At 37.9% G+C, this 20,261-nt stretch overlaps 1 protein-coding gene and 1 non-coding gene across 3 annotated transcripts in view; both read left to right on the top strand.

Moving 5' to 3' along the window:
* LOC124384638 (eukaryotic translation initiation factor 4 gamma 3-like) overlaps nt 1–20,261 on the top strand; it is a 1,295,064-nt gene that overhangs the window by 770,505 nt on the left and 504,298 nt on the right. The gene's annotated exons all lie outside the window — the stretch shown is intronic.
* trnav-cac lies at nt 18,851–18,923 on the top strand. The gene has a single exon. It is a non-coding gene; the product is annotated as a tRNA-Val (tRNA).

The following is a 20,261-nucleotide window of genomic DNA, read 5'->3' as shown; positions in this document are numbered from 1 at the left end:
GGAAATGGAAAGGAAAGGAAAAGACACTGGTGTGAGGAAGTGCAGGAGAGCAGAAGGAGAAAGTGGGAGACACAGAATTGACAAAGTGATGAATACAGTACAAGGAGATGCAGCAGCAGGTGAAGAGGGATGTGAAAGCCAAGGAAAAGGCATATGAGGAGCTGTAGGAGAAGTTGGACACTAAGGCAGAGGTGGCAAAGTCACATCCATTACTTAAGTAGAAGTACAGATACTCATGTTTTAAAATACTCTGGTAAAAGTTAAGTACTGATTATACCTTTTACTTAAGTGAAAGTAAAGAAGACTTGGCTCTGACATGTACTTCAGTAAAAAGTAGTTACTTCTACCTGTTTTAGCCGTTAACTGGACCTCACATCATATTAATAGATAGATAGAATATAGATGATAGATAGATAGATAGATAGATAGATAGATAGATAGATAGATAGATAGATAGATAGATAGATAGATAGATAGATAGATAGATAGATAGATAGAACTTTATTGTCATTGCATGGTACACAGCAACGAAATGCAGTTTGGCATCTATGAAGTGCAAAAAGTAGCAATCATGCAAATAATAAAGATAAATATGTATCATATGTACAGCATGTGATATATATGTAAACATATGTACAGTGATTAAATATAAAGGCTATAACAGTGCAGAGACGTGTGGACATCATTAAGAGTCTGCTATGTTTCCACACGGACAGTTAATGAGGTGATACCACTGCACCTCTTCAAGTCAAAGCTTTTATATATAATCATGGACATTTTAGATTTGAATGATGTATTTTAAGTTCGTGTCACCATTATGAGGGAAAACCACAAAACGCCCCCAGAGGGTAAATTGTGTAAAAACATGGCAGATTTGGTGTTTGATTTGAGACTCAGAAATAAAACAACACACACTGATAAAAATTATATTCGAAGTTTATTTATTTATTTTATATCTAAGTAAAGAAGGGACTCGTGAATAAGTGTATGTTTTGATGGAGGTTTTAATTTTGCCTCTTTTATATTTATTTATTTATGTATACATTTTTTATAAAACGGTAAAACAGAATTAATAGGTAATAACATTTAGTGCCGTTTAAAATAATTAGAATTTTGACAAAATATATATATATATACATATATATATATATATATATATATATAATATATATATATATAATAACATCAATTAAATATTTGTTACTAATGAATGTATCCAGATAAGATCTCACATAAAACACAAGCAGAAGGAGGAGAGATGAGGAATGAATACAGGAATTAGATAACTGCAGAACACAGTGTAAATAACGACATATTTTCCTTCAATAAATCTTGAAATGCAGCCATTACGCTCTCACACAGTCGTTACTCTCTTTATGTTCTCATTTTCAGTCCTAACTATAATGATGTGACAAAACTGGCATGAAGAAACGTGTTCACATGTCACATTTTCATCTTCAAATTGTATCACTGGTGATGATGCCACTAATTCATGCTGATTTTGCCAAGGTGTTAATGATCAGTGTAATTACTGTAAACATATTGTAATGCTGCATGATGGCACTGCTGTGACTGAATAATAAGCTGATTTAGATTCCTACAGCTGTGTTCCTGGATCTATGATCTATGCAGCTGCAGGATGTGATGACAGCTTCTTGGTGACTTTAACAATGTAGAAATTGTAAACATTGTCCTGATGTAGTCTATAATATGACATGCAGATGTGGAGCTCTGGATGTCTCAGGTGGAAGACTTTTATACCACCGGAAAAAGTGTAAGATTATCAGGGTGTGTGGTGTTTTGCACAATGTGGCACTGAGTAATCACAGTGTTAATGATCAGTGTAATTACTGTAAACATATAAATGCTGTGGTGACCCCGTGTGTAATGCTGCATGATGGCACTGCTGGATTTGTAAGATTTGATTGGTGAATACGGCAGTCGTTGAAATACTTGATTGTGTGGGTTTTGAAGAATAAATTAATCAAAATGGTCACAAACACACTAAATGTACCCTAAAAGTTTTAAATCTGTAAATAAAAATGATCAAAAGATGAGACGATCTACAAGCTACAGAAAATCACACTGCTTTATACTATTGACTCACACTTTGTTTTTCCTCGGACATTGTATTTTACCTGGTAGTAGTGCACATGTTTGATCTTAATGAAAGTAAATAATCACACACACACACACACACACACACACACACACACACACACACACACACACACACACACACACACACACACACACACACAGTGTATATGAATATATAGGTGCTCTAATAAAGTGTTTGTAATACATGAACACAATTAGTATCATTGTACAGTAACATGGTCATTTTTTAAACATATGCACAGAGTCGTTAAAGACTCCTAATATAAATAATACAATTACTGTAACATATAAATATCAAAATGGCCTGAATCCTGTATGTACTGTAGATTTTGTTTGAAGTGTTGTGATCATGAAGATGAAATCCTGCAGGTTATTTGGGTTTGTACTGAGTGATAGTTGTTTCATAAACACCTTCTTATAAAATCCAACTCAAATGTTAAATAAAATTCACTCTAAATTTGTAATCAGCGGCGTCTCACCATCACATTCCACTCACGGGAGCGCAGGGAGGAGGAGATGCCCGACTGCATGGAATACAGGAGAACATCAAATCCCTACCATTAGATAACTGCAGAACACTGTGTAAATAACGACATATTTTCCTTCAATAAATCTGGAAATGCAGCCATTACGCTCTCACACAGTCGTTACTCTCTTTATGTTCTCATTTTCAGTCCTAACTATAATGATGTTCATGACAAAACTGGCATGAAGAAACGTGTTCACATGTCACATTTTCATCTTCAAATTGTATCACTGGTGATGATGCCACTAATTCATGCTGATTTTGCCATGTTAATGATCAGTGTAATTACTGTAAACATATAAATGCTGTGGTGACCCCGTGTAATGCTGCATGATGGCACTGCTGGAGGATTACACCAATGGAAGATTAAGGAGAGAAAGAGTCTCCAGGACACTCAGCTTTATACTATTGACTATAAGTGTAAAACTATCATAAATAGCCATAAGAGAAACAGAAAGAGGAAAAAGGCATGTTCAGACTCTCTGTTTCTCTTGTCGTCTTCTTTTTTTTCTATTTCTCCTTTTCTTTTGAATGTTTTCTTGTCTCAGCTGAGCAACAATTTCCTCCCATCGCTCTCGGACTCTCATATAATGATCTGTTTTATTCTCTGAAGTCTTCTTTTCTTCCTCACAGAGATTCTGGGTATCCTGGAGCCCCCTGTTGGTCTGAAGCTGTAAGTTGTTCCTCTCCTCTATGTCAAGTTTAGTTTTCTCTCTTTCATCCTCCTGTTTTTCTTTAAAATCCAACGCGGGCTCAAACTGAGCAACACATTCCTCCAGTCGCTCTTTCTCTCTGATCAAATAATCGCTTTCCTGCTCTGCACTATTTTTTACTTCCTCACAGTGATTCTGAGTATCCTGGAGCTCCATGGTGGTCTGTTCCAAAGTGACCTCAAGCTGAGCAACATGTTCCTCCACTTTCTTTTGCTCTCTCGTCCAGCTCTTTCTCTCATATTCCACATTTTTCTCCAGTTCCTTAAGGATTTTCAGGGAAGACTGGAGCTCCATGGTGGTCTGTTCCAAAGTGACCTCAAGCTGAGCAACATGTTCCTCCACTTTCTTTTGTTCTCTGGTCCAGCTCTCTCTCTCACGGTCCACAGTTTTCTCCAGTTCCTCATTGATTTTCAGGGAAGACTGGAGCTCCATGGTGGTCTGATCCAAAGTGACCTCAAGCTGAGCAACACGTTCCTCCAGTTGTTTTTGTTCTCTCGCCCAGCTCTGGCTTCTCTCAGTTATATCCTGTTCCTGCTGCTTTCGCTCAGAAGCCAAAGTAGCCTCCAGCTTTTGCACCGTCTGTAGCAGAATGGCTTTCTCTTCTTTCTCTTCTGTTATCTTCTCTATCATTAGAAGAGAAAATGCATCCAAGTCTTTCACTACTTTCTCCATGTGTTCCAGCTTCTCCTTCATTTCAGCAATCTGCTTAGTTTTCTTGTTCTTCTGGTTTGAAAAAACTCTCTCAACCTTCTGAAGAGCTCCATGTTTATGCCTCTTTACTCACAAGCAAAAACTTTGGAAATGAGAGAAACAGAGACGCGTTCCCAATTATAGACGTTACCTTACTGTGACGTCACAGGGAGATGCCCCGCCCTCCGTCTGTGACGTAACCCGGTCTCTCTTAACCTGACACTATGCGCATTTGCACATTAAAGAGGTAAAGAGCGGATAAAATATCATGTCTTCACAGCTTTTCTGTTGTTCCTGAGAGAAGAGCGATATTACAGTCATAAATAAGATAAAAACGGCTGTAAACTGTGTATAAAGCGAGTGAATCCGAGTTGAGAACCGGAAGTTGACCGGAGTGACTCCATGAATGTTGCAGAATCATAAATGACCAGTAGGTGGCAGTGTGATGTGTATTAGAGCTCACTGTCACAGCAGGTTATTAGAAGTAGTGGAGCTCTAATGACGTCATTAATAGCGAGGACAAGACACACAGCAGTTTGGGATTCTTTTATTGACTTTATTGATTAATTGATTTGGAGTATGATTGTGTTTCTGATCAAAGTAAGTTCATGTGTATGGAGTAAAAACAACCTGTACATTTCTCACTTCCAGACAGTATTATGAGATGTTCATCTGCTGGAAGTTCATGTTTAATGCTGCATGTTTTATAGGATTTATGAGCTGGAATAAATGTCCAAAAACCTCAATTCAACACTGAGTGATTTTTGTAGTTTGGTAGATATTAGATCTTTTGATGTATTATTCTTTTTACATTTCTGTGTTTTAAATACACATTTATAAATAGCAAGGCTTTTACTGGGTAATAAATTAAAAACCTAAAGTCATAATTTACTGAAGTGAAATTGAAAACATCAAAATACAACAAAAATAAATAAAATGACTATCAATATGTTTAAAACTAGAATAAATCTGGTTCGGACAGTTAAATACAGTGCAGTATTACAGCCTTATTTGAAATTAATTTTATAAACACAGTTTGTCATTATAATATTAATAATAATATTAATATTAATAATAATATTAATAATAATAATAATATATTATATTGTATAATAATACTTTATTGCAATAGGGTGCTTTAGTACCTAAAGGTCTACATTTAAACATACTTTTATATTCTAAAATTATACATTTTTATGATTATTATTATATGAAGATTTCCACATTTATATAATATATCCTACAGATTAATCACTATAAAGAAAATAGAAACATACACAAGAATGTTATTAACAACTTGTACACTGTACTGCACGATCCATGTGGAATATAATGTGCATATAATATTGAATATTGTGAATGTAAATAAACATTCAGCAGTAGTTGAAAAAAATCAGGTCAGTCTCTGAGCATAAGCACTGAATCAATTGGAATTTACTCGCTCAATAATAAAAACTCTTTGCTATAGTTGTGAGGTGACTGATACACAAAGCCATGGAGCAGTTGGACACTGGGGAGACAATCAGATGAATCCTAAAGTTTATTGTAGGATTTGAGTCGTGATCGTTCAGATGCACAGTGTAGCAGCAATGACACAAACTTCACTTCACAACAAGAGCAAAAATACATGAATGAAAAAATAAATGAAGTTAAAATTCAACAAATGGAAAAAAAATCCAATGTTATTTAAACTTTGGAGAAAAAAATCTTAGCCATAAGAGAAACAGAAAAAGGAAAAAGGCATGTTCAGACTCTCTGTTTCTCTTGTCGTCTTCTTTTTTTTCTATTTCTCCTTTTCTTTTGAAGGTTTTCTTGTCTCAGCTGAGCAACAATTTCCTCCCATCGCTCTCGGACTCTCATATAATGATCTGTTTTATTCTCTGAAGTCTTCTTTTCTTCCTCACAGAGATTCTGGGTATCCTGGAGCCCCCTGTTGGTCTGAAGCTGTAAATTGTTCCTCTCCTCTATGTCAAGTTTAGTTTTCTCTCTTTCATCCTCCTGTTTTTCTTTAAAATCCAACGTGGGCTCAAACTGAGCAACACATTCCTCCTCTTTCTCTCTGATCAAATGATCTCTCTCCTGCTCTGCACTATTTTTTATTTTCTCACAGTGATTCTGAGTATCCTGGAGCTCCATGGTGGTCTGTTCCAAAGTGAGCTTAAGCTGAGCAACATGTTCCTCCAGTCGTTTTTGTTCTCTCTTCCAGCTCTCTCTCTCACATCTTACAGTTTTCTCCAGTTCCTCATGGATTTTCAGGGAAGACTGGAGCTCCATGGTGGTCTGATCCAAAGTGACCTCAAGCTGAGCAACATGTTTCTCCACTTTCGTTTGTTCTCTTGTCCAGCTCTCTCTCTCACAGTCTACAGTTTTCTCCAGTTCCTCATTGATTTTCAAGGAAGACTGTAGCTTCATGGTGGTCTGCTCCAAAATAAACTCAAGCTGAGCAACACGTTCCTCCAGTTGTTTTTGTTCTCTCGCCCAGAGTGACTCTATAAATGTTGCAGAATCATAAATGACCAGTAGGTGGCAGTGTGATGTGTATTAGAGCTCACTGTCACAGCAGGTCATTAGAAGTAGTGGAGCTCTAATGACGTCATTAATAGCGAGGACAAGACACACAGCAGTTTGGGATTCTTTTATTGACTTTATTGATTAATTGATTTGGAGTATGATTGTGTTTCTGATCAAAGTAAGTTCATGTGTATGGAGTAAAAACAACCTGTACATTTCTCACTTCCAGACAGTATTATGAGATGTTCATCTGCTGGAAGTTCATGTTTAATGCTGCATGTTTTATAGGATTTATGAGCTGGAATAAATGTCCAAACATCTTAAATCAACACTGAGTGATTTTTTTGGTAGATATTAGATCTTTTTACATATTATTAATTTTTTAATATGTGTGATTTAAATACACATTTATAAATATAAAGGCTTTTAGTGTATATTAGAGATTAGAACATAAACCGACACAAATTAAATACAATAAAACATTTATTAACTGAAATAAAACATCAAATATAAAGTTTCAAAATAAAATCTATCAATACATTTAAAATTATAACAATATATAATAATAATAATAATAATCATAATAATAATAATAATAATAATAATAATAATAAGTTAAATACAGTGCAGTATTACAGCTTAAATATTTGAATTTATTTCAGATCAATTTTATTCATCCATTAAATAAATGGTGTCAGCGTCAGAGTAGTGTATTTACATGATCTGTTTCAGGGTTTTCACGAACACAACTCTGTTATTACTGTTCTCTTTTCACAGCACCGTCTCTTTCAGTTCTAATGAAAGTTCTCATGTATTAAGAGGGAATTTTATGAATGATCAAAATGAAACACCTTCATTACTGTTAGTTATTTACATATTTATTTACAGTAATAAAACTATTTCTGTAAAAAAGAGAAAGAAATAATTAATAAAAGCAAAATAAATAAAATGATGAATTCAGTGGAGCAGAACGACAGCACGATGACCTGAAAGAGAAAAACAGAGATGTGTTACTTTACATAATGTGTGTGTTTGACCGGTACACAGTGTGTGTGTTTAGTAAAGTTTTGTAGGACATTATGAGGACAGTATGACTTACACTGTAGATGGAACCACTGCATGTTCCTGGATGGATGGAGGTAGGGCTTGGTGTGGCGGCTGCTCCCTGTCCACTGCTCAGCCATAGTGATACACAGTGACCTCCTGCTCACCAGCTTTCCATTCAACTCTCTGATGGCATTAGTGTCTTCATCCAGAGAGGAATATCAGACAAATCCAAAGCATTACCACCTGTAGGAGTGAGTGAGGAGATACAGAAAGCAAAAACATGAGCTTTACATCACTCTCATGTAGAAAACCATGAGAAATAACAAGCACTGTCTGTTTTCCATAATATAAACAGAACAGCGGTGTTCTTTTATCATCAACGCTCTGGTCTCACTGGTGAATGAACAATGAAGCACTTTTATTTAAAGGTCATTTTCTGAGAGCAGAAACTTGCTGCAAGTGTACACTGGTTCTGGTATAATAGAGGATCTAATCCTAATTCCTACAGAAAACAGAACAAATTCAGCATCCAATGTTTGAGTGCATGTGTGTGTTTGCATTGCTGACTTTAATAATACACACTGATCAATCACTCAGTATTAAACCAGTTATCACATGTGACCAAACACAGCTGTGACCAAAACCTGCTCCAGATCATGAAGGTCTCTATAAAACACACTGGAAATAGAATCAGAATAGTTCCTGTGTGTCCAGTCTGAGAGGCTGTGGTGTGAATCGCCTGTTCCACTGCTGCTGGTTTTCTTTTCCAGGATTTGCAACTGGAACATCTGTAGATGCAGACAATCATCTCATGTTAGCATCCAATCAGAATGTAAATTTTGCTAACATGAAAAGTTCTGTTCTGTTTTGAATCGTTAACTGCACTTAACACAAAACTAATCGGACGGCTTTGACTCACTCTGTGGATGGATGTTCTTGTTGGCGTTGGGTCTTGGTTCTGGGCAGGGTTTTGAAGGCGAGATGGTTTCTACCTTCATGCCGTGACTTCGTCCCTGGGTGGTCTGAGAGGGACTTAAGTACACAGTCCTGCTGCCCAGCACCCTGCCATTCATCTCCATGATGTCTTCTCGAGCCTCATCAGGACATGAAAACTTCACATACCCGATGTCTTTTGAGCGTCCGTTCTTCATCATGACCTGTACGGGACAGCGAGCAGAAACACAAAGCAAAGAGTGCACATCAAACGTGTTAGAGGTTCGCAATTTTAGAGCTCTCCACATTCAGAAAATACTCCAGCTAAGTACAGGGAGGAAACCCCAAGCTACTGGGAAAGAAGGAAAATGTAAGGATCAGTAGTTATAAATGACCTGTGCAGTGAGGACAGTCCCAAATCTCAGGAACACTTCGTACACGTCCGTCATCCACAGTACAGTCCAGATTTCTCAGCAGCAGTGTGACTGTCTACAGAACAACAACATCCAGTGTGTTCATCACTTCATTTACATTTATTTAGGTTAAAAAAAAACAGGAAGCATTCAGCATTAGACTTTTGAGTAAGTTGTGCTGTGTGATTCGTGATAATCAGTCACACGCAGACTAATAAATAAAAAAGTCAGACTCATAAATAATATTTTACCTGATTATCTACACACAGTTATACATTTTCTCACATTCTCTAAAGTCTCCAAAAGTCCAAAGTACTTCAGCCTGTTCTTTTTGATCCTCCACCTTCTGCTACTCCACCTTCTGCTCCTCCACCTTCTGCTCCTCCACCTTCTGCTTCTCCACCTTCTGCTCCTCCACCTCTAAAGAAGTGTCAGATAGAGATGGGTTATATATAACATTCAACATGCGCCCAATAATACAAGAAGAGTATCTGTTCTTGATGAAGACTGTTTGTTCAGGTGAAATAACACAAGGCAGAACTTTCTCCAGACGGCAGGTCAGAGTTTTTGCTAAGATTTTTGTATCCTGGTCCAGGTGATTTACCAGAAGGCAGACTTGCTAAGGCTATTTCTGTATCAGATATAAACTCATCCAATTGTAATGCTGTACCCACACTTATTGTAGGAATACATATATTTTGAAAAAGGCCTCTAATGTTGAAGTGTCAGCAGATAAAGGAGCAGTATATAGTGATTTATAACATTGGAAGAAACAGCCATTGATTGTTAATACTGGAGTGTAGTGGTCATCATGTCTGTTTTATATGCAGAAGGTCTTGGGTTTGACCCACAGTGGAGACATGCTCTTGAGCCTCTGATTTTAATTTCCCACTAGCAGGATTTACTTGTATTTTTATTTTTGTTCTCGAAAATGTTTCTATTAATACACATTGGACATCAGGCTTGTCAGCAACAGGTTCCATAGTGTAGTGGTCATCACGTCTGCTTTACATGCAGAAGGTCCTGGGTTTGAGCCCCAGTAGAGCCATGCCCTTGGCTTCTAATTTTGGAATGTTTTTTCTCCATTTCTGTTACAAGCACAATGCAGAAACATGCAAAACTGTTTATTTATTTCCAGGATTGGGTAACAATTTATAATATATAAACTTTATTCATGTTTACAACCTGCATGGTCCCACTGGGAGTTGAAGCCAGAACCTTCAGCATGTAAAGCAGATGTGATGATCACTACCCTATGGATCCACACAATCACCTGCACAGCATAAATAAGCAGAAATAATGATCCAGGTAATATGTTTCCAGATTGCAACAATCCAGTTTTGGGAAACTTCTTCCCAATGTACCCTTAGATTTCTGTTCTCGGTTAAGTTATTTTCAAATTCTTTAGTACGTGAATAATTCATTAATATGAGGAACATTAATCCTCATCATTGATCCTCGTAGACTGGCTGGAAAATCAGTTTTCAGCCAACGACCCTGCTTCAGTGAAGAAAGACCTGAGAGACATGGTGCAGTCATAAATGGATCCATGAATTCTGCTGTTTACTAAAAATCCTGAAGGAGAATCTGTTTGTGACTTCAAGCTGAAGTGAACTTGGGGTCTGCAGCAGGACAATGATCCAAAACACACCAGCAAGTCCACATCTGAATGGCTGAGGAAAGACAAAATGAAGACTTTGGAGTGGCCTAGTCAAAGTCCTGACCTGAATCCTATTGAGATGCTGTGACATGACTTCCAAAAGAAGGTTTGTGCTTAAAAACCCTCCAATGTGGCTGAATTACAACAATTCTGCATAGATGAGTGACCAAAATTCCTCCACAGCGCTGTAACAGACTCATCACAAGTTATCACAAACGCCTGATTGCAGTTGTTGCTGCTAAGGGCGGCCCAACCAATTATTAGGTTTAGGGGGCAAACACTTTTTCACACAGGGGCATGTAGTTTTGGATTTTGTTTTTCTCAATAATAAAAACTGCATGTTCACTTGTGTTATCGTTCTACTAATATTTAAATGAGGTTGATGATCTGAAACATTAACATGTGACAAACATACAAAAATACAAAATCAGGCGAATTGCAATTGCTCCGTCGGCAAACATCATAGTCCACGGAAAGACTCCTGTCTGACCTCGTCCGTCCTCATGTGCCTCTGCATGCTTTATTACGCTCTTCATTAGCGTTGAAGACATCCAATTACTCCTCCAATCCTTTAGTTCTACAAAGCCTTAAAATCTGGAAACAATTTAGAAAACATTTCGGTTTCCAGGCAGCATCAGGTCTGTCTCCTATATATAAAAACCCCTCCTTTCTACCCTCTATTTCGGACAGATCCTTTGCACTGTGGTTTAGAAGGGGCATTGTAAACATGAATGATCTTTTTCAGGAGAATACATTTGTCACTTTTCCTACCTGTCAGAAAATGCAACCTCCATAAAACTCATTTTTCCGATATCTCCAAATTCGTGATTTTGTAAGGAACACATCCTCTCATTTCCTGCACCCACCTCCTAAACAAGAGATTGATCGAGTTTTAGAAACAAAACTTTGTAAGGGTACTGTCTCCAATATTTATAAAACTATTATTTCATTCATTGTTCAATCGGGCTCTTCATCGCTTTCTAAAATAAAGAGTAACTGGGAATTGGACCTTAATTATAATTTCACGGATGAAGAATGGTCCAAGGCTCTTGGTCGTGTACATTCCTCCTCTATATGCGCCCGTCATTCGTTAATACAGTTTAAATTGTTGCATAGAGTGTATTGGACAAAGACCTTCTTCTTCTTCTTCTTTCGGCTGCTCCTATTAGGGGTCGCCACAGCGGATCATCCGTCTCCATACCACCACAGTCCTATAAACTTTCCCTTTCATTCTTGCAGATACCCTACTATCACAAATCACTCCTGTCACTCTTCTCCACCCACTCCACCCTGCCTGCACTCTTTCTTTACTTCTCTAACACACTCTCCATTACTTTGCACTGTTGACCCCAGGTACCTGAACTCCTCCACCATCTTCACCTCTTTTCCTACAACCGCATCACTCCACTGCCCTCCCTCTCATTCACACACATGTACTCTGTCTTACTCCTACTGACTTTCATTCCCCTTCTCTCCAGCGCATATCTCCACCTCTCCAGGCTCTTCTCAACCTGCTCTCTACTCTCACCACAAATCACAATATCATCTGCAAACATCATAGTCCAGGAGACTCCTGTCTGACCTCGTCCGTCAACCTGTCCATCACCACTGCAAACAGGAAAGGGCTAAGGGTCGATCCTTGATGCAGTCCAACCTGGGGCTTTTGTCTCTCCGTGTTGTTTTTACCACTTTTGTGTGTGAAGCAGAGGTGATCACAACCACGCTAAGCTCCTGAAATACTAGACATTTGCTGATAATTCAACATGATGATATATTTTCTGTGTTTTAGACCGGATGTTATGTGAAGCACGTTATGTTGTACATCTAAGATCATAAATAACCACAGGGTTAACAAGGCTAAGAATCCCCTATAACTATAACTCAATAATCACGTGTTTAGCATTAACGTTAGCCAAAACTGATTCACAGAAAGCAAAACACGGACAGTGAAATGTAACTGACCAGCTGGCAGAGGATTCTGTCTGGTCTTTAAGCCGTCCTCTAACGCAAATCAAGCAAATATTTATCCAAAAAATAAAGATTAATTCTCAATTTAGCATTTGTAATTAGCATTAGGTGTATGACTGTGTATCATATGGCTTTTGTATGATTCTTTGACTTAAATACTAAAGATTCTATTAACTCCTTCCACAACACACAACCCATTTAAATACAGTTTATTGTAATAACTATAACTTACACAATAATCGTATATTTTGAAACATTTCATTCAAATTTTACAAAGTGAACTGAACATGACCTTCAAATGAAGCACGTTAGCTGTCTGAGCTCAGTGCAAAATATCACTACATTCCTTAAAATAGTCTTCCCAAAACACACCGTTACATTATACGTTAAGCATTTGTGTAATATATTTAGGTTATTTTTGATAATAAAACTACAAGAACGTTTGCCTGAACCAGAGAACATCCAGCCCCTTCACTCTTACTGGTAGAGCTGAAACAGGTGCTGAGTTGGGAGACTGCTTGAACCTCTTTTCTGGTTGATAGCTGGTGTGTGGAACCCACTTCTCCTCAGAAGATTCAACTAAATGGCTGTTGGAAGACAAAGAAAGAAAGAAAAAATAGCATTGTATATCAAGTACATACTTTTGTGGTGGTATAAAACTTTTTCACACCATTGTGTATATTTATTTGCAGTGTTTTGCTCGTTACTAAAAAATAGTAACTAGTTACAGTTACTCGTTACTTCATTCAAAAAGTAACTCAATTACTTTGTTGATTATTTACACCAAAAAGTAATGCGTTACTGTTAAAAGTAACTTTTTAGTTACTTTTTTAAAGAACCTTCTTTAATGTTCCCATTAATGCCCTTTTATGTGTTATGGTCTACAAACACAAAACTGACTTAAACACAAAGTCATTTTTAAACACTATTTTATTAAAGTCAGAGCAGCACAAACTGAATATATCACAAGCATTTCTGAAATAAATAACAAAACAAGCTGAATAATATATTCACAATCAAACACTAAAGTGGCTTCTGCTGTTGTGTTGAGCTCTTAAACATGTTCTTTTTACAGCTGAAGTATGAAAACAGAACACCGGGTTAGCTTCTAGCTTCGTCGAGGCATGTAGACTCTGAAGGAGCTTCGGCAGATTGGAGTTGCTGTTTATCGCAGTAGATACGAACCAGAAAGACACAGCTTACATTTGACATTTTTTGTCTTTATACTCAACTAAAGTGAAATAATGAGCATATTTCCACTTTGAGAAACTCGTCTTGCTCTCGCCTCGACTTGCCATTACAGACCTGAATAAACCGCCCACAGCGCGTCTTCTTTGTTTACAGTGGTTCATCCACCAATCCTACAATGCGACGCTGCTGTAAGCTGGTTAGGCTGTAGTCTACACTTCAGCCCAAATTCATTCATTTATAAAAGTAATGGGTAACGCACCATACGGTAATAGTTACTTTATTTTACAGTATTGTTACAGTATTAGTTATTGTCAAAAGTAACGCAACACTGTTTATTTGCATGTTTGTCACACTTTAATATTTCAGATCGTCAAACTAATTTAAATATTAGTAAAAGATACACAAGTGAACACGACATGCAGATTTTAAATAAAAATCCAAAACTACATGGCCCGTGTGAAAAGTGTTTGCCCCCTGTTAAAACTGTGCTAACTTTTTGTTCACACATGGCAAAAACATGGAACAGTGACCTTCCCAGGAGTGGCCGGCTGACCAAAATTACCCCAAGAGCACAACACGACTCATCCAAGAGATCACAAAAGACCCCATAACAACATCCAAAGAACTGCAGCCTCACTTGCCTCAGTTAAGGTCAGTGTTCATGACTCCACCATGAGAAAGAGACGGCAAAAATGATCTACACAGCAAAGATCTAAGACAGAAACAGCTGCTGAGCAAAAGAACATAAAGGCTCGTCTCAGTTTTGCCAGAAAACATCTTGATGATCCCCAAGACTTTTGGGAAAATACTGAAAGTTTAACTTTTTGTAATGTGTGTCCCATCACGCCTTGCGTAAAAGTAACACCGCATTTGAGGAAAAAGAGCGTCATACCAACAGTGAAATATGGTGGTGGTAGTGTGATGGTCTGGGGCTGTTTTGCTGCTTCAGGGCCTGGAAGACTTGCTGTAATAAATGGATCCATGAATTCTGCTGTTTACCAAAAATCCTGAAGGAGAATCTGTTTGTGACTTCAAGCTGAAGTGAACTTGGGGTCTGCAGCAGGACAATGATCCAAAACACACCAGCAAGTCCACCTCTGAACGGCTAAGGAAAGAAAAAATGAAGACTTTGGAGTAGCCTAGTCAAAGTCCTGACCTGAATCCTATTGAGATGCTGTGACATGACCTTCAAAAGAAGGTTTGTGCTAAAAAACCCTCCAATGTGGCTGAATTACAACAATTCTGCATAGATGAGTGACCAAAATTCCTCCACAGCGCAGTAACAGACTCATCACAAGTTATCACAACGCCTGATTGCAGTTGTTGCTGCTAACAACCAAATATTAGGTTTAGGGGGCAATCACTTTTTCACACGGGGCATGTAGTTTTGGATTTTGTTTTTCTCAATAATAAAAACTGCATGTTCACTTGTGTTATCGTTATCGTATCATTCGTTGTTCAATCAGGCTCTTCATCGCTTTCTAAAATAAAGAGTAACTGGGAATCGGACCTTAATTATAATTTCATGGATGAGGAATGGTCCAAGGCCCTTGGTCGTACATTCCTCCTCTATATGCCCGTCATTCGTTAATACAGTTTAAATTGTTGCATAGAGTGTATTGACAAAGACCTTCTTCTTCTTCTTCTTGCTTATTACAACAGTGGATCATCCGTCATACCACCACAGTCCTATAAACTTTCCTTTCATTCTTGCAGATACTATCACAAATCACTCCTGTCACTCTTCTCCACCCACTCCATGCCTGCACTCTTTCTTTACTTCAACAACCTCCATTACTTTGCACTGTTGACCCCAGGTACCTGAATCCACCATCTTCATTTTTCCTACAACCGCATCACCCACTGTCCCTCTCATTCACATGTACTCTGTCTTATACTGACTTTCATTCCCCTTCTGATATCTCCACCTCTAGGCTCTTCTCAACCTGCCTCTACTCTCACCACAAATCACAATATCATCTGAAACATCATAGTCCAGGGAGACTCCTGTCTGACCTCGTGTCAACCTGTCCATCACCACTGCAAACAGGAAAGGGCTAAGGGTATCCTTGATGCAGTAACCTTCATTGAACCAGTCTGTCGTATACTGCACACTTCACTGTCACACTGTTCATACATGTCCTTCACCATCACATACTTTTGACATGACTTCCTCATACAATACCACAACTCTTATTTGTCGACGCTTTCTAACCACAATACACAATGCAATTCCTTCTGTCCTTCTCTATACTTATCAACATCCTCAAAGCAAATAAGGCATCTGTGGTGCTCTTTGGCATGAAACCATACTGTTGCTCACAGATGGTCACCTCTTCTCTCAGCCTGGCTTCCACTACTCTTTATAACTTCATGGTGTGACTGATCAACTTAATTCCCTGTAGTTACTGCAGGTCTGCACATCTCCCTTATGCTTAAAGATTGAAACAGACACTCCTTCTCCATTCCTCAGGCATCCTCTTTCCAGAATCTTGTTAAACAATCGGTTAAAACTCCACTGCCATCTCTTTAAACATCTAGCTTCTACCGGTATGTCATCTGGTCCAAACGACTTTCCATTCTTCATCCTGAATTGCTTCTCACTTCCTCCTTACTAATACTATCTACATCCTGCTTCACCAACTCCACATCATCCAACCTTCTCTCTGTGATTTTCCTCATTCATCAGCTGCTCAAAATACCCCTCCACCTTCTCAACACACTCCTCACTAGTCAACACATTTCTCTCCATCCTTTATTGTTCTAACTTGCAGTACATCCTTCCCAGCTCGGTCCTCTGCCTGGCCAATGGTACCTTTTCTCCTTTTAGTGTCCAACCTCTATACAGTCATATGCCTTTTGGCTTTCGCCATCCTTTACCTGTAGATCTCCTTGTAATCCTGCCTACTTTTCATCATGTCGATCCCACTTGTTACCAACCTCTTTAATGCTCTCCTGCACTTCCTTATTCCACCACCACGTTCCTTGTCTTGCTTTCTATCAGATGTCACACCAAGTACTTTCAGCTGCCTCCTCATCACTGTAGTTGCCCAATCATCCGCACCTCTTCACCACCAAGTGTCTGACCTCTTCCTGAACCTCACACTACACTCTTCCTCCTTCAGTTTCCACCATCTTATTCTTCTTCAATCCTACTTTCTCCTCTTCTTCTTCTTCGCCTCCAAAACCATCCCACAGACCACTATCCAATGCTGTCTAGCTACACTGTCCCGCCAACACCTTACAGAATCTCTTCAGATTGCACTGCAAAAGACATAGTCCACCTGTGTGCACCTTCCTCCACTCTTATGACCCCATGACTCCTTCTTAAAATACGTGTTCACCACTGCCATTTCCATCCTTTTAGCAAAATCTACCACCATCTGCCTTCCACATTCCTTTTAAAACCATACCTACCATCACCTCCTCATCACCTCTGTTTCTGACCCACATGCCTATTAAAGTCTGGGTCTCACCAATGTTTTTCCTAGGTACACCATCTACCACTTCATCTAATTCATCCAGAATCTTTCCTTTTCCTCCATCTCACAGCCAACTTTGAGCATAGGCACTGATGACATTTATCATCATCCTTCAACTTCCACCTTCACGATCATCACTATCAGAAACTCTCTCACCTCTACTACACTCTTACTGTACTCTTCCTTCAGAATCACACCCATTTCTCTTCCATCCACACCATGATAAAACAGTTTAAACCCACCCAATGTTCCTGGCCTTACTCCCTTTCCACTTGGTCTCCTGAACACACAGCATATCTTTTCTCCTCCATCATATCAGCTATCTCTCCCTTTAGATAGTACCAACATTTAGTACCAACAACCTCATACACTGTTCCTTTCCTGCCGTCCTGTAGACAGTTCTTCTCCTTCTCCTCCTTCGCCAACAGTATTAATTAGGAATTTTTTCACCTGGGCGGTCGTTTTGGATTTCGATCTCAATAATAAATTCTCATGTTCAGATCCGTATTTGATTTCACATGTTTTACGCTGATGTTCAAGCAATCCCATTTAATTGGACACTAAGAGGAATGGTCCAAGGCCCCCATAATGGCTGTTGTATTCCCAAACTATCTAAAATTAACCCTGGTTTGGATCAGTGATGGGTGTCGGCTCTCTACTCTTTATCATAATTTTGGCTTTGCCCAGCCTTGACCTCTTTCTGGACATCAGTTTTTAAATCAATCTCTAAATACTTCATTTTAGATATTAAACCATGTCCCCTAATAGCATTATTTGGACTCAACCCACAAATCCCTCCTTGTCATCCTTACAATCAAACATGCTCGCCTTTTGTTTAATAGTAGCAAAGAGACTTATATTACTGAACTGGAAGAATCCTCACCCACCCAGTTCTTCTCATTAGATACATGACCTGTCTCAGTTTATTCAAATAGAAAAGATCAGATTTACATTACTTGGTATTACGGAAAAGTTTTACACCACCTGGCAACCATTCTTATCACATAAGAGAAAGAGGAACGGGAAAAAAAAATCCTGTTCTCTTTGTTTAGCCTTTTTGAGCTCTTCCTCTTGCCCCTGACTTCTTGGTAGATGTAGAAAGGAGAAAGAAAAACATATATCTTGGAGAGTGTTCATGTTTTATTAGTGTTTAATGTTTGTTTTTTTTGTTTTTTCTCCTGTTCTTGATGCTCACATTCATGATTGTAATTATATGTATAACTTAGAAAGAGAGAGACCAATTTCTTGTTGTTGGACTAAATTAAACACTGTTCCATTGTCTTTCTCGCCTGAGTGTCTTTCTGTTTGAATGCATCAATAAAAAAGAGTTGGATAATAATAATAAGAAGAAGAAGAAGAAGAAGAAGCTAAGTGATTTTGAAATGTTTTGCCGGTGTCTATGATGACAGGCGGGTTCATCTAATACACAAACGCCAAGTGTTCAGGGGAAGCAAATAAAAGCAAGACTGCTTCTATGCTAGAAGAACGTGAGTTGTTTTGAACTTCTCAGCAAACCGGTTCATTCTCCTGCTCTACTGCAACTGCGAATGTATGTAAAAGTGCAAACAGTGACCAAGAAGCTTTTCCCTGTGGTAGTTTCTGTAGTGTAGTGGTCATCACGTTCACCTCACACGTGAAAGGTCCCTGGTTCTACACCAGGCAGAAACAAGGTTGTGATTTTGAAGCTAGTGTTACATTCTTAGGCCTGTAAACTGTGTTACTCGACAGCATTAGAGAAATGTAGAAAACTTTCTTTTATATTGTTTCTGTAGTGTAGTGCTTTAAGTGTTATTGCTGCTGTTTGAACTACAAAAATGTTCAAACAAGTTAAATGTTCTTTATTTTAAAATATGCAAATGCAGTTATAGGAAAATAAACTATTTTTCTATTTTAATAAAATCTGAATTCAATAAATTCCTGGAAAAAAATGACTTTGACTTATTTTACACACAGAACTGTGCAGTAAAGCTGAAACTCTACATCTTCAAACTGCATCATGTAACTGAAAAAAAAGGAAAACTTTACAGAAGTGTTTGATTTATAAAATGCTAGCTAGTGATGTACATGCAGCCCCTTTTTACATCATTAGAATTCACAATTACTGTAGGAAAATTATAATCTAAGAAACTCCTGGAACTAACAAGCAAAAAAAATGAACAGGAACTTTAACAAATCTTGTTTAGTAAAACTCCAAATTGTTAAAAACTTTTCACTGACATTCAGAAGTGTAAGAATTGTTACAACAATAAAAACATCTGTAGAGTCTGTAACACACCTGTATCACATTGTCCACAACAAGAGGGGAAGCACTAGATCCACTCATGGTCAGCAATGTCTGAGATGAGAGTGAGGACTCTGGGATTGACTCAACACTTTTTTCTTCTTGGATTCAACCTCTGTGCCTCTCAGGATTTATGGAAAAGAAACACCTTTATGGGAAAAATAGAGTGAGAGAAAGATTGAGAAAATGAACAACCTGAGATGGATATCAAATTGATACATTTTTTTATCATTAGAAGACTAGTTTTACTTGTAATGTACAGAATAAAACTTACCAATATCAGCAATAGTGAAGAAAAGTAAGAAGAGGAATAACATTGTGATCCTGAGTGTTTAGTTCAGACCTCCAGCTTTAGAAATAAATGTCAGGGTATGTGAGATTGTCTCTGATGTCTCCACATGTAGCTCCGCCCACTATTTATTGTATTCATAATACTTAATCATACTGCACAGAGAACGTGTGTATCTATTGTATTGATATTTAGGGATATATTTATTTTCTTTATAGCAAAAACACATTAAACATAAACCAATAATATGTATGAAATATATGTTCATCTTAAATTAGATACAAAATAATTAGGCAGATCATTTATTCAGTTAAAGTATTTCAGTCTCATACAGTTCTTCAATTATTTACTTTGTCACCAAAAAATTTTCACACAAATATCTGTAATTTACTTACTTTTTAAAACAGGCTCACTTTAGTTTTAATTTGTGTGGTGA

The sequence above is a fragment of the Silurus meridionalis genome, chromosome 4, assembly GCF_014805685.1.
Source record: "Silurus meridionalis isolate SWU-2019-XX chromosome 4, ASM1480568v1, whole genome shotgun sequence".
Classification (NCBI taxonomy): Eukaryota; Metazoa; Chordata; class Actinopteri; order Siluriformes; family Siluridae; genus Silurus; species Silurus meridionalis.
This window is presented reverse-complemented; position numbering and strand designations above follow the sequence as displayed.